Below are 14545 nucleotides of genomic sequence, written 5' to 3'. Positions count from 1 at the left end.
ATTACAACTCAAGCTCCAGGGGAATCAGACGCCCTCTTCTGGCCCCCTCTGGATTCTGCATGCATGGGACACACACACGCACGCACGCACGATGGGTATGGTGGCCTGGCCTATAGAGGAGGATGGATCTCTGTGAGTTCAGGGCCAGACCGAACTACATAGGCAAGGCCAACCCCATCCATAACAGCTTACCACATCCCAAATCATTTTATTTTACTTTGGCCATCTGTGAGCCAGTGGAACGCTTCAACAGGTAGAAGCCGACACCTGACAACCTCAGTTTGATTCTTGGGACCCACAGGTGGAAGAAGAGAAGTGACTCCTGCAAGTTGTCTGTGGTAATTTGGATAAAAATGCCCCCTACAAAGGGAGTGGCACTATTAGGAAGTGTGGCCTTGTTGGAGGAAGTGTGTCACTATGGAGGGTGGGCTTTGAGGTCTCATATGTTCAAGCCACACCCAGTGAGATAGACCACCTCCTATTGTCTGTAGTCAAGGTGTAAGAACCCTCAGCTCCATCCCTAGCACCAGGTCTACCTGCATGCTGCTTTGCTTCCCAACCTGACAGTAAAGGGGCTAAACCTCTGAAATGGTAAGCAAGCCACCCCAATTAAATGTTCTCCTTTATAAGAGTTGCTGTGGGCATGGTGTTTCTTCACAGCAAGAGAAACCCTAAGATGTTGTCCTGTGACCTCCAAATACTCTCTGTGCCATTTGAGGACGCCCCCCCAACATAAATAAATAAAATTTGAAGAAAACAAAAGCATTTCTTTGGCCATCCAGGTCAGCTTCAGCCTAAGCCATGAAAGAGTTTCTAGTTTGTTTTTGCTCCCCTGGGAATCTTGCCCTGGGGTTCTAAAATGTAGGCTCTGATTCTCCCTTTTCTCGGGAAAGAGGCCTGAGATGCTTATCCCTTTGAGACAGTTTCACTACGTAAGTCAGGCTGGCCTCAAATTTGTGTCAGTCACTGTTGTGGGCTATTTGATCGCACTGTGAAACCTGAGACTGTGCTAATAAAATCAACCTTGGATCAGGAGGTGAAGCCAGCAAATAGTTGACAGGAATTGGTTGTAGAGAGACAGAGGACAGGAAGATGAATATAAAGACACACAGGAAACACAGGAAGGGGTAGGGAAGGACTTAAGAGTTTTGCCTTGGTCAGCTGGTTGCTTCTCAGCCTCTCTGAGCTAGCAGGTTTTCACCTCGATATCTGACTTCGAGTTTTATTGGTAGATAGAACAAAAGCGAATTAGTTAAAAACTCCATCGGCAGCAGAAGGGCGCTGACTGCAGGGTTGCTTGGTCACATATGGTAGTTAAAATAGCAGCAGCTTCAGGTCTAACTGGGAAGCTGACGGAGAAACAAGTCCTCCTGCCTCTGGCTCTCAAGCGCTGGGAATACAGGCAAGTACCGCTTGTCTGGCGGTGGGAGTCTGCATTGACAATAGCTATCAGATGGTGAGCTAGCCTAGCATCACACTGTGAGTCTGAGTCTGGCATACCTAGCAGTCTGGAATTGGAAGATGAAGATGCTGTCGGTTAAATGGAAAGATGATCAGATGGGCTGGGGAGTGCTGGGAGGAGAGCCCTGCCCCTCACATATGGGATTCCTGCGGCCTAGGCTCCTGTTTCACCCCAGGTCCTACATCCTTATCTGTAACATGAGAGAGTGTGGGAGGGTCTCTGCAGCCATCCTGCCGCTCTGTCCACTGGCACGGTGTGTGCTAGTCACCATTTTCTCTAAATCCTTCTGGGTACAGAACCCTTTCATATTTATTTATTTATTTGTTTATTTATTTATTTAAGGTTTCTGCCTCCTCCCCTCCACCGCCTCCCATTTCCCTCCCCCTCCCCCGATCAAGTCTCCCTCCCTCGTCAGCCCAAAGAGCAATCAGGGTTCCCTGCCTGTGGGAAGTCCAAGGACCACCCACCTCCATCCAGGTCTAGTAAGGTAAGCATCCAAACTGCCTAGGCTCCCACAAAGCCAGTATGTGCAGTAGGATCAAAAACCCATTGCCATTGTTCTTAAGTTCTCAGTATTCCTCATTGTCCGCTATGTTCAGCGAGTCCGGTTTTATCTTGTGCTTTTTCAGACCCGGGCCAGCTGGCCTTGGTGAGTTCCTGATAGAACATCCCCATTGTCTCAGTGTGTGGGTGCACCCCCCGAGGTCCTGAGTTCCTTGCTCGTGCTCTCTCTCCATCTGCTCCTGACTTGGACCTTGAGATTTCAGTCCGGTGCACCAATGTGGGTCTCTGTCTCTGTCTCCTTTCATCGCCTGATGAAGGTTAATATTCAAGAGGATGCCTATATGTTTTTCTTTGGGTTCAACCCTTACATTTTTGAAGAGGCAACGAAAGAACATACTATTTAAAAAATGACAGTTTCTCTCCATGTTTCCATTGTTGAATACTTGGAAAATGCACAATAGTAGAGGGAAGAAAAAAAAAAGCATCACTCAAAAGTCCTACCAGGGACAGCTGGTGTTTAAACATTTTGACCTGTTTTCCTTCTGTTGTCTTCTTTATTTCTGTTGGAAAAAGGCTCTCATTTATCCCAAGATGGTCTGGAACTCACTGTGTAGCTGCGGATGACCTTGAGCTTCTGACTGTCCTGCCTCCACCTCGCAAGTGCTGGAAATAAAGACAGTTGACATCAAGCCTGGTTTACTTGGTGTTGGGAATGGAACCCAGGGCTGCACAGTGGGCATGCCCTTCAGCCCTCTTTGGTTGTTCTTTTTGGAAACAGTGGCATACTTTTTTCTATACATAGTTAGGGGCAAGTAATAAGCACATTCTTTATCGCTGTGTTCCAAATTTAGATTTCAAGATAATGTGTGTGTGTGTGTGTGTGTGTGTGTGTGTGTGTGTGTGTGTGTGTGAGGGTCACACTACATAACTCAAGTAAGCCTCTGAAACATGGTGATGGTCCTGCCTCATTCTCTCCAGTGCTGAGGCTACAGGTGTGCATCACAACGCTTGGCAACAATAGGTCTTTTACATATTTTTAAAAGTCATACTTATAGCCTGAACAAGACCTGAACAATGACACCAGTTGACATACCAGTGTGTCTCATGAGACTGCACCCCTAGGTAAAAAGCTACAATCAGTGACTACTGAGCGAGGGAGACCCTGTCACGCCCAGGGATAAGCCTTGATTATCCAGTGTCAAGTGGTCAGCCCCCAAAACACCTGCATAGTAGTGACACTAGATTGTCTCAGCAGATTGTATTTATACATTTCTATGTATATATATGATGTGAGAGTCCCCTCTATGTGCTGTGATTACCATTAATGAATAATTTGCATTGGTATAGATCTTGACTTATTGATACAAATTTAAGGTCAATCTTGTTATATGTATATTTCTGCTCTTGGTTAAGGTATTGTGTTTGTGCAGTTCATTTAAAGATGCAATATGTAATTAAGAAATATAGGTTAATAGATAATCATCTATAATAGTCAAGATTGTAGTTATGTTAGTTAGGTTTTTTAGATATAAGAGATATATTTCAGTTACATAGGTAGTCTTCAAATCTTCCAGAGACCTTCAGAATATGGCATTTAAATGTTTTTAAAACACTTAATTTGTGTCTCATGACAGTGAGACACATCTGCTCCTGGCAGTGCCAATCTACATCAAGAAAAGGATGGGCATCAAAGAGGTTCCTTATGGGGTTTGTTAGATAAACTGGACATACAGGATCCATAAAAAAAAATGACTGTAAACTTGCCAAAAGGTGAGATGATCCTTCGGGGTTCCTGCATCATAAAAGAGTCTGTAAGACATTCTACAGGATACAAACAAACAAAAAAAAAGTGGCAAACTGCCAATATAGGCAGACCTATTTTTAAAATTTCCTGCTTCATGAAAAAGTCTGCTAGATACTATGGGCCTGTAGGCTGAAGATGGATGCCCCGACGGTACAGAAAACTTTGGGTGACTGTCCAGGCAGCGAGATGTCTCTGTCAATTCTAGAGTTTTGGAAGTTGCTTACAATGCACTTCCTGTTTACTTTGGTAATATTATATCCTTCTGGAATCTTTGATGGAGTTGAAAAATTTATAGTTATAGTTTTCCTTAGTTATGATAAAAGATAATAAAGTAGATATAAATATTGTAACTATAATTCTTACTTGATACCTGTTTTGTTATATGTAATTTTACTATGTTAAAGTTAAAGCCTTCCCTGCCTAAACTCTCAGTTATTGACCACACTTGGGCACAAACCCCGCTTGTGGCAGGCACATCATCGCCCCTCGCCTACAATCTATAAAACGTTACTGCTTTAGCCCCTGTGTGCTACTTCTCTGGCCTCATTCCCTGAGACCAGTGAACCCACCAGAGAGTTGCTTTGCTCAATATACTTGTTATACTTTTTCAGTTTGGCTCCATCTGGCTTACCGCGTCAGTGGAGAAACTTATTATGGGGGTGGGGGAAGGGTGCAAGGGTGGCAGAAAACCTATTTCCTTCTATGTGAAGGTTACCAGGGGGATTTAAACTGAGTGTCTCAGGGACAGAGCATGGATTCAGTTTCCCTGAGAAGATCCCAGCCGGAGTGGGCGGGTTCTCGGGAGACACTCATCACCGTAGGAAATTTCCAGGCTGAGCTATAGTTTGAACATCTGGCAAAAATATGCTCTCAGAGGGAGAATGCTGTGGGGTAAGGAGCACGCACCCAGGTGACAGGGTGGGGTGGTGGGGAGCAGGGACTGCCACAGCTCTGGGTGTCCAAGTGGATGTTGGCACCCCGCATACCAGGTCCCCTGGCTTCAACCCACTTTCTTTCACTTACTCTTAAAATTCCCTGTTCTTTCTTTGTTTTGTTCTCTCCAGATCATTTGTCCTGTTGTCTTTGGAAGGGCATCGTGATGGCTGCCAGGTTTGGGCCATGATGAATAAAACCTCTATGAACTTCCCTGTGGAGCTTTTCATGTGGGCACGGTTTGCAACTCATTTGGGCAAACGCTTCCTCTTTTAAACATTTTTTTCTTGTTTTCTTAAGCCTCCCTGTCATTCTTGATTTGTTTTAAAGATACGTCTTCAGTTTTTCATTTAAATCTTTTTAATTAAGTTATTTTTCTGACTGTGTATTAAAAAACCTTTAGTTTATTATTATTATCGCTGTTGTTATTGTTTTGTGTGTGTGTGTGTCCATGCATGCTGCAGCCACTGCTGATAGGACATGGGCTATGCTTTTGGACTTGGCTCTCCTCTTCCCACATAGGTCTGGAGGTTGAAGTCAAGCCCGAGGCTCTTGCCTGCTAAGCCATTTCACCAGCCCGCTTCTTTAATTTCCTGAATTTTCTTTCCTTTCTTTTTTTCCCCCTCTCTCCCAGTTTTTGAGATAGGGTCTCTCACCATGTTGCTCAGGTTGGTCTCAAGCAATCCTCCTGCCTCAGCTGCTGAGGCAGCTGGGACTATGGCATGGACTATCACACATTGCTTGGAATTTTTTTTTTTTATCAAATTTTTCTTTTTCCCAGCATTTTGTTCCTCTTGATTTTGAGTAAAAATGTTCTCTTACCTCTCAGAAGATACTTATAATTTATCCATTTTTTGCCTTTTTACAGTTGCTGATTACCCCTAAGGATTTGTTGATTCACTAATTAATTTAGACAAGTTATTGCTATGAAGCTCAGGTTAACCTTGAACTCTCTCAATCCTACATCTCAGCCTTTTTTTTTTTTTTTTTTTTTTTTTTTTTTTTTTTTTTGAGAAAGGGTTTCTCTGTATCTTTGGAGCCTGTCCTAGAACTAGCTCTTGTAGACCAGGCTGGCCTTGAACTCACAGAGTTCCGCCTGCCTCTTGGATTAACGGCACTTGCCACCACAACCCAATGTGTCTCAGTTTCTCGACTGCTGAGATGACAGCTCTGTCAGCATGCCTGACCCAGCTGTGCTTTAATCTTCCTCTTTTCTTTTTCTCTGCTGCATCAGAACTCCTCAGAGGCTGGAGAAGCGCTGCTGGGGGTCCCTGATGGTGGACGTTTTGTCAACCTGATGGACATAAGACTGTTATGTTTCCCAGAGTCAATGCTGTGTCTTCCAGTCCCAGGCTGGGCGCTGATCCTGAATAGGACCGTAGCCCTCACAGTGCACCTCCTTGTCCCCTCCTGTCAACATCCTACATTCCCGCCCCTCTGCCCGCGTGCCTCTCCTTCCTGTTTAGGTTGGACAGTAGGCTGCCTCTGGCCACCATAACCGTTGCTGACCTTGGCTATCCTCCTCACCTGCTAGGCAGACACAAATTGAGGCCAGCGTCCCTGGACCCAGAAGAGAAATTAAAGTCCATTTGTGGAAGCACTCAGGAGGCCTCTGTCCAAGGCCAAAAATCTCACCATTGTTCTGCAGCTCCACACAGGAAGGGAAGGGTGAACTTGTGCAAAACCCTGAGGGAAGGGAAGGGAAGCCCAGAAGGACGCGTGAGTGGGGCAAGCAATCTCATTAAAAAGGGGCCACAGTCTCTCCTCAGAAACAGTGTGGAAAGGTCTGCATCCTGATACTCGTGACTAACCTCAGCATCTTTGGTCCTTTGAAAACTGTTTCACAGACTTGGGTCCGTCCCCCCCCCCCCCCCCCCGCTCTCCCCCTTCATCCCGCTTCTGTTTTTATAGACAGGCTCTGTTGTGTTGTCCATGATGACTTTGAACTTCCTAAACTTCCTATGTAGCCAAGGATGACCTCGACCTCTTGATCTTCCTGGTTCCTCCTCCCAAGTGCTAGGATTACAAACACAGCCTGCACTGACACCCCTGGCTTGGTGTGCGACTTTCTGGCCTGGGTCTGAGAATGGGCGTGTATGCAAAAACATATAGAGTGGCTTCACACAGAGCAGGAGGTGAGAATAAGAAGGACAGGAAGGACAGTTATACCCCACCCCTGTGTGTGTGTGTGTGTGTGTGTGTGTGTGTGAGAGAGAGAGAGAGAGAGAGAGAGAGAGAGAGAGAGAGAGAGAGAGAGACATAAGGTCACAGCATGTGTACCCCCACCTGGCCTGAAGCTTGTGACTCTCCTGCCTAATTCTACTTCCTAATTGCTGGAATTATAGGCAGACACCACACCTAACTATCGCAGGTTTGGGGATGAGGTCCAAAGGCCACAGTTGCAGCCGTTAGACCTCCCTGCCTACACAGAGGCGTTCATTTGTCTTTGAATGGCCATTCTGACAAGGCCTTATTAATAACTTAGATCCACTGCCAGGCTTGGCGGGTTTGGGCAGGTTGACGGACCTGGGTAGGTCACCTCCAATGGCCACTTTCACAAAGACAGCCCACTCCCTGTTTGTGTCACATCTGCTATTGTCCCCCTGCTCAAAGGGAGTCAGCTGGTCCAGACCTTAGCTCTTCTAGTGGGAGCTGTGGTGTTAGCCGAATGTTGGGTGGCGGAAGATTCGATGAGAGCAGAAGGTTCCTGAATGCACGACAACCAACCCCAAATTCAGAACCAAACGTGGAATTCATTCAAAGCCTTTCTGTCTGTGCTTCCACGGGCTTCACGGGTTTGGCTTCACTGCAAATCCAGTTTTAAATACGAGCATGCATCCCGCCATCCTGCCATCATGGCTTGTGACACCAAGGAATGCTGCTCTTTGTGGTGGGGTGCATCACCGATGTTTTATTTTATCAAATAAACTTCACCCATCAATTGGAAAAAAAGAATTTATACCTAGCTAGACATTTCTGAAATGTTCAGTAGACATCCATTCTGAAAGCATTTTCTGTAATCTAGTAGCTTCTGTCCAATTAAAAAGCATAATGTGCACCCGGCAGTGATGGTACATGTCTTTAATCCCAGCCCTTGGGAGGCCGAGGCAGGCGGCTCTCCGTGAGTTCGAGGCCAGCCTGGTCTACAGAGCGAGTTCTAGGGCAGCCAGAGCTGTTACATAAAGAAAAGAAAAGAGAAGAGAAAAGAACAACAGCAGCAGCAACAAAAGACAAAAACAAAAACAACAAAAAAGGATTTACGAGGCTGACTCTGGGCCTATACAATGTGGACAAGTAAGTCTCTTGGTTGGGATAGATTCAGGATCCTTTTGTACTAAAACAAACAGAAACAAAAACCCAAATGGATTTTCTGTGTCTCAGAAATGTTTTTAGTTTTTGGAATTTAGGTCTCCATTGCTGTTAAAACACCATGTAGTAGGAGGAGGCAGAGCACTCTGTAGCGTTGGCTTGTCAAAGGTCCTTAACGATCTGTGTTCACCTAGTACCACTTCCAAAAGAAAAGGGGGAACACCGAATGACATTAGTTATGTGAATGCCATAAGATTACGGGTGGCAGGTGGTAGTTATCTGTCTGTCTGTCTGTCTGTCTTCCATCCATCTAGTTATTTTTTTTTTTTAGAGACAGGGTTTTGCTTTCAGCTGCTCTGTAATTCTCAATCCTTCTGCTTAGCCTTATGAGTGTTGGGATTACAAGTGTGTTCCTCCAAGCTTGGGTGGCACCTTCTTGTGTTCGTAGCTGTTGTCAGATGGATAATTGACCTCTCCTGGCCCTCGGAGTCTGATGAAGGCCTTCAAGTGAGGGGCTGAGGTGGGGCTCAGGGGTGGAGCACATCCCTTCCACACTCAAGGCCTTGGATTTGAGCCCCAGGAATGAAGAAAAATAAAAAACAAAAAAGACTTCGAGTAGTACATTAACTTAGTAGTAGAGAAATAACCTTGGGCACTGGAGCACCACCCCTTTCTATGACCAGTGATTCCCTGGGAGCCTGGCTGCTTCCAAAATGGGGAAGTTTTAGAGGCCTTGTTGCTTTTCTGCAGTGTTAGTTGCGGGGGGGGGGGGGGGGGGGGGCGGGGGGGGGCGGGGGGGCGGGGGGGGCGGGCCTAACCTCTCCTCTGCCACCTTGTGGACGTGTTGGGAATTGTATCCTCTTCTGAGAGGCAAAACCGGACAAGCTCTTTTGAGTCAGCTCGCCTAGTTCCACACCTGCGCGGTCCTTTCCACCTGAGCATCTCAGGGTGTGATACAGGCGCTCACTCTCCAGCATCGCCCCTCCAGTCCACTAGAGAGCACGTGTTAACTTGGAGTTTACAACCCAGTGGAGGAGACAGCCTTTAAAAGGCAAATAACTAACAGATTCAATGTAATCCACATCAAAGTTTCAATACAATTTTTCACATATAAAAAAAGGCAAATAACTAAATATAATATAAATAAATTATGGGACAGAAATGGGTGTAGGGGGAAAGGGAATTTTACTAAGAAGGCTAAGAAGGACAGGGTTACCCAGATGGAAGAAGTTTCAAGTTGACATCTGAAAGATGAGAAGGAGGTGTCAAAAAAAAAAAAGCGCATGCAGAGGTCCTGAGGTAGGAAAGAGCTTGTTTAGCTGAAAGGAGTGAGTGGGGAGGACTGGGGGGGGGGGGCTGGTAGGAGCGGGATTGGAAAGAGCTATATGCATAGAGCTCAGGGTCCCACACAGCCCAAGCTGGCCTTGAATTATCTATGTAGCCGAGGAGGGTCTTGAGCTGGGGACCCTCCTGCCTCCCCCTCCTGAGTGTTAAGATTTCAGACTTGTGTTACCAAACCCAAGGCTTTGTGCCTGTGCTTAGCAAGGGTCTGATACGTGAGCCACATCCTCAGCCAAAAAGTTCCTTCTATTTATTGTATCTGTTTGTTTGTTTGAATGAGGGCCTTACAGTGTATCTAAGGCCAACCTGGAAATCATGAACCTTCTTCTCCAGTCTCCTGAGTGCGGGGATTACAGCTGTGTGCCTATTCCTGGTTCATATGATTTTTTTTGTATTTTTCCCCCCCTGTATATAGGGTTTCTCTGTGTAGCCCTGCTGTCCTGGAACTCCCTCTTTAGACAAGGTTGGCCTTGAACTCAGAGATTCATCCCCCTGCCGCTGCCTTCCAAGTGCTGAGATTAAAGAAGTGTGGTACCACTGCTGCACCTTGTCATTATGGTTTTGTGTGTGTGTGTGTGTGTGTGTGTGTTTTCGAGCTATGACTTCTCTGTGTAACAGTCCTGCCTGTCCTGGCATCTGCTTTGTAGACCAGGTTGGCCTCGAACTCACAGAGATCCGCCTGCCTCTGCCTCCTGAGTGCTGGGATTCAAGGTGTGCACCATCACTGCCTGGCCCCCATTATGTTTTTTATTGGACAGAAATGACTAGATTAGAGAAATGCTTTCAGAGTGAATATATACTGAGCATTTTAGAATTTTCCAACTAGGTATAGTTTATTTTTCTAATTGATGGAAGAAGTTTACTTGATATAACAAAACAACAGAGTTCTACCCAAGCCCCAAGAGCAGAAGAAATGGGAAAAAAAAATGAGTATGGGCAAAAAAAAAAAAAAAACCAAAACCAGGATGCCTAAATATTTTATTACCTTTATTTATTTTCTTATGTGTGTCTGTAGAGACATACGCACTGGGCACAAGGATGCCCTGGCGCTCATGTGAAGGTCAGAACTTCAGGTTTTTTTTCACCCTGTACGTTCTGGGGATTGAGTTTAGGTTGTTAGGCTTAGTATCTGTTTTACTAGCCTAATCCTTCCACCTCTTATCCCCTCCCCCCAAAGAAAAACAAAAAACAACCTCAAAATACTTAATGTGACAATATGCATATTCCTAAAATAATACTTTAAAATTCCTTAGTTCTTTTTTTGAAACTTGTTTTGATGTACTTATTTCTATTTTATGAGTATGGGTGGTTTGCTTGAGTGGACCATGTCCATGCAGTGCCCATAAAGACTATCATCTCCTCTGAAACTGGAGTTACAGGGACAGTTGTGAGACACCATGTGGGTGCAGGGTGTCAAACCGGGGTTCTCTGGAAGAGGAGTCAGGGCTTGCTTTGCAATATTATTTTAACGGGGTTCTCTGGAAGAGGAGTCAGGGCTTGCTTTGCAATATTATTTTAACTGGACAAAGAGGTGTTACATTAGTTTCTTCTGCCTTTGTTAATGATGTAAAGATGTGTTACTTTTATTTATGTTGTATCTGTTTAAGGATGTAAGAATGCTTTTGATTATTTAAACATGTATTTGTTTCACCTTGCCTGCCTAAGGCATCTGGTTGGTGTAATAAAAAGCTGAATGGCCAATAGCTAGGCAGGAGAGGGATAGGCAGGGCTGAGGGCAGAAGAGAAGAGAAGAGGAGAGAGAAGAGAATGAGGGAGAAAGAGAGGGACAGGCCTGGGGCCAGAAGTCAGGCAGCAAGCAGCCAGCCTGACAAACACTGGAGGAAGCAGGAAAGCAGAGCGTACAGAAAGAAGCTTAAAAGCCCCAAGGCAAAATGTAGATGAAGAGAAACAGATTAATTTCAATTAAAGAAAAAAAAAACTAACTAGAAACGAGCATAAGCTAAGGCTGAAGCTTTCATAACTAAAGTCTGTATCTTGATTTGGGAGCAGGTTGGTGACAACAGAAAAAGCCTGGTACAAGGGCTCTTAACCCCTGAGCCATCTCCCAGGGAAACAGTATAAAACAGAAGGTTACTAGCAACAGCAGAACTCCTTAAACCAAGCCCCATGTTTTGAGAAACAAATGAGCAACTGGATGTGGTGTCGCACGCCTTTTATCCCAGCATGCAGGGAGCAGAGATAGACGGATTTCTGGGAGTTCAGGTCCAGCCTGGTCTACGGAGTGAGTTTCAGGACACCCGGGGCTAGACAGAGAGACCCTGTTTCAAAGAGGGGGAAGGGGAGAGAAGAGCCCGTGAGGCATCTTTTACTGACAGTGCGTGATTTATTTTCCTGTTTGCAGACTGCTCAAAATACCAACCCAGTGGCAGGATATTTCAGTTTAGAAAGCTTGTTTATTTTTCATTTCCTTTTGAGGGCATTTTGGTTTAATATCAGTTACTCAGCATTAGCATAACCTCCGACAACTGCGGGTCAAGTTCTGTTTTCTTTGGAGCTGGCAGGCAAAACGACAACAGGACAGCAGGTCATTATTCTGGATGGAGAGCTTTTTACGAAGGAAGGCCACGTCCCTTCTAGCTCCAATTTATTATGCATCTAACGATTTCTTCACGTGATATTTCTTGACGAATTTCAGAGAACTTCAGCAGTGTGTTGGAGTCTCCCCCTCTTCTGTTGAGACAGGGTCGCTGAGATTTAGGCTCGCACTGAACTTCCTCTGTGGTGGAGAGGACCTCGAACTCTTCCCCTGTCCTCCTACTGCTGCCCAGGAGGAGCCGGGATTCCTACAGTGTGCCGCCACACCCAGCAGGTTTACTGTCTTTAGGAAAACAACCGGAAGTCTGGCCTTCCTGGCGTTTCCCCCTGCCCTGTGCAGAAAGAAGTGGGCTATGGGTGTGTTAGTCAGGTTTTTATCCCTGTGATAGGCTATCTGTGGGGATAAAATTCTTAAAGACAAAAAGTTTTTTTCAAAGAAAATTAATTTTTTTTGAGATTATAATGTCATTGTATTTCCCTTTTCTCTCCCCCCCCAACCCTCCTGTGTACCCTCTCGCCTTGCTCTCTTTCCAGTTCATGGCTTCTTTCCCTTAAACTTTTTTAGGTTTATTTTATTATATTATGAATGTTTTGCCTGAATGCAGGCTTGTGTACCATGTGTGCGCTTGACTGGAGTTATGAATGTAGGTTCCGGGAACTGAATCTGGGCCCTTGCCAAGAACAGCAGGTGCTCTTCATTACCGATGTTGCCCCAGCCCTGAGGAAAGGTTTCTTTTGTTTCACTATTTAGGGCAGTTATCCTCAACCTGTGAGCGGTGGCCTCTTTGAGGATTGAACGACTCCTTCACAGGGGTTGCATCTCAGATATCCTGGATATCAGATATTTACATTATGATTCATAACAGTAGCAAAGTTACAGTTATGAAGTAGCAACGAAATAATTTTATGGTTGGGGGTCCCCACAACATGAGGAACTGTATTAAAGCGTCTCAGCAGTAGGAAGGCTGAGAACATTAGAAAGATTTAGGCCTGTGGAGAGGCAACGTATTGTGGCAAGAGCACAGAGTGGAACAAAATAGGTCATGTGATCCAGGAGCAAAAGAGAAAGAGGAATGGAGTCAGGTCCCACAGCCCCCATCAGGGCAGGTTCTCAGTGCCCTTGGAACTTCCTATGTAGATTCCACATTCTCCTTTGTTGTTGTTGAGACAGGGTTTCTCTGTGTAGCCCTGGTTGTCCTGGAACTCACTCTGTACACCAGGTTGGTCTTGAACTCACAGAGATCCAAATTCAAAGAGATCCACCTGTCTCTGCTTCCGGAGTGCTGGGATTAAAGGTGTGTGCCACCACTGCCCAGCTTTTTTAGTTTTCTTTTTTTGAGACTGAGTTTCTCTACACAGGCCTGACTGTCCTAAAACTCCCTACGTAGACCAGGCTGGCTTTGAACTCACGGAGCTCTGCTTGCCTCTACTTCCAGAGTGCTGGGATTGAAGTCATGAACCTCTGTATCTGGGCAAGGCTCCACCTCTTAAAGGCTGTTCCTCTCAGTACTGGCATTTTGGGGGCCAAGTCTTTAACACAGGGGCCATTTTGGGTAGTAGTATCTAAGCTATGGCATGAAGCATAAGGAGAACACACAACGTAAGTGTGGAGACAGACTTAAAGTCTCCCCAGTATGTATGTGTGAACTTGGACTCGGTTTCCCTTCTCTGGATCCTAATTTCCTCAATTTTAAGAAAGAGATGGCTGAGTGTGAGGGGTCACAGCTACTGCAAGTTCATACTTCTCTCCAGTGCTTCACCACACCCACATGGTGGGTTTGTTGCTTCCTTCTCCAAGAAGAGAAGAAAGAAGTTACATGACATACCAACTTACCTGAAGGAGCAGTGTGTGTGTGTGTGGGTGGGGGTGGGGGGTGGGGGGGTGGGGAGGTGAGGTCAAGATTCAAAGGGTGGTCTTTTCTGGCTCCAAAGCCTGAGAGAAAATCTTTATTCCCTTTATTATGTTCCTTGCTTCTTACCCACCTCTGAAATTATCAGTGTGTGTGTGAGATGAACTTAGATTTATGACATTTTCCCAAAATCCATTAATGAAATATGCAAATGTAAGAGATGATGCCAGCTGGTGAGATGGCTCAGTAGGTGAAGGCACATGCTGACAAGTTTGACAGGCTTTGACCACCTGAGTTCAATCCCCAGGACCCACGCAGTGGAAGGAGAGAATTGACTCCCACAAGTTGGTCCCTGACTTCTATACTTGCATGGAACTATGTGAATGCCCATGTACACACACATCCACACACACAACATAGCCAGATGTCAAAAAAGGGGCAAGTGCTACCCAGTGAGGCAGAAAATAATAAACCAAAGCTTTAGAGAAATATTCAGAAACATTACCAAATGCCCTCGGTAGACCTGTTTACGTGAAATGGATATTCTCGAAACCACACTCAGAAGGTCACCTTACAGAGGGAGCATTTCCTGTCTCAGGATGAAAAGTCCCAGGAATTCAGAGGGAAATATTTTTACAGTCATTATTCCAAGCTCAGAGTCAGATACGCTTAGCATCATGTGGCAAACCGTGTTAGTGGCAGTCTACAACAGCATTGGTACTGACGGGGCCTCTTTTAAGTAGGTGGAACGGGTCAGGACAGGTCCCGAGAGTTCAGTCAGGGAGG

This window comes from Microtus pennsylvanicus, chromosome 11 (assembly GCF_037038515.1).
Source record: "Microtus pennsylvanicus isolate mMicPen1 chromosome 11, mMicPen1.hap1, whole genome shotgun sequence".
NCBI lineage: Eukaryota > Metazoa > Chordata > Mammalia > Rodentia > Cricetidae > Microtus > Microtus pennsylvanicus.
Note: the sequence above shows the minus strand (reverse complement) of the source record.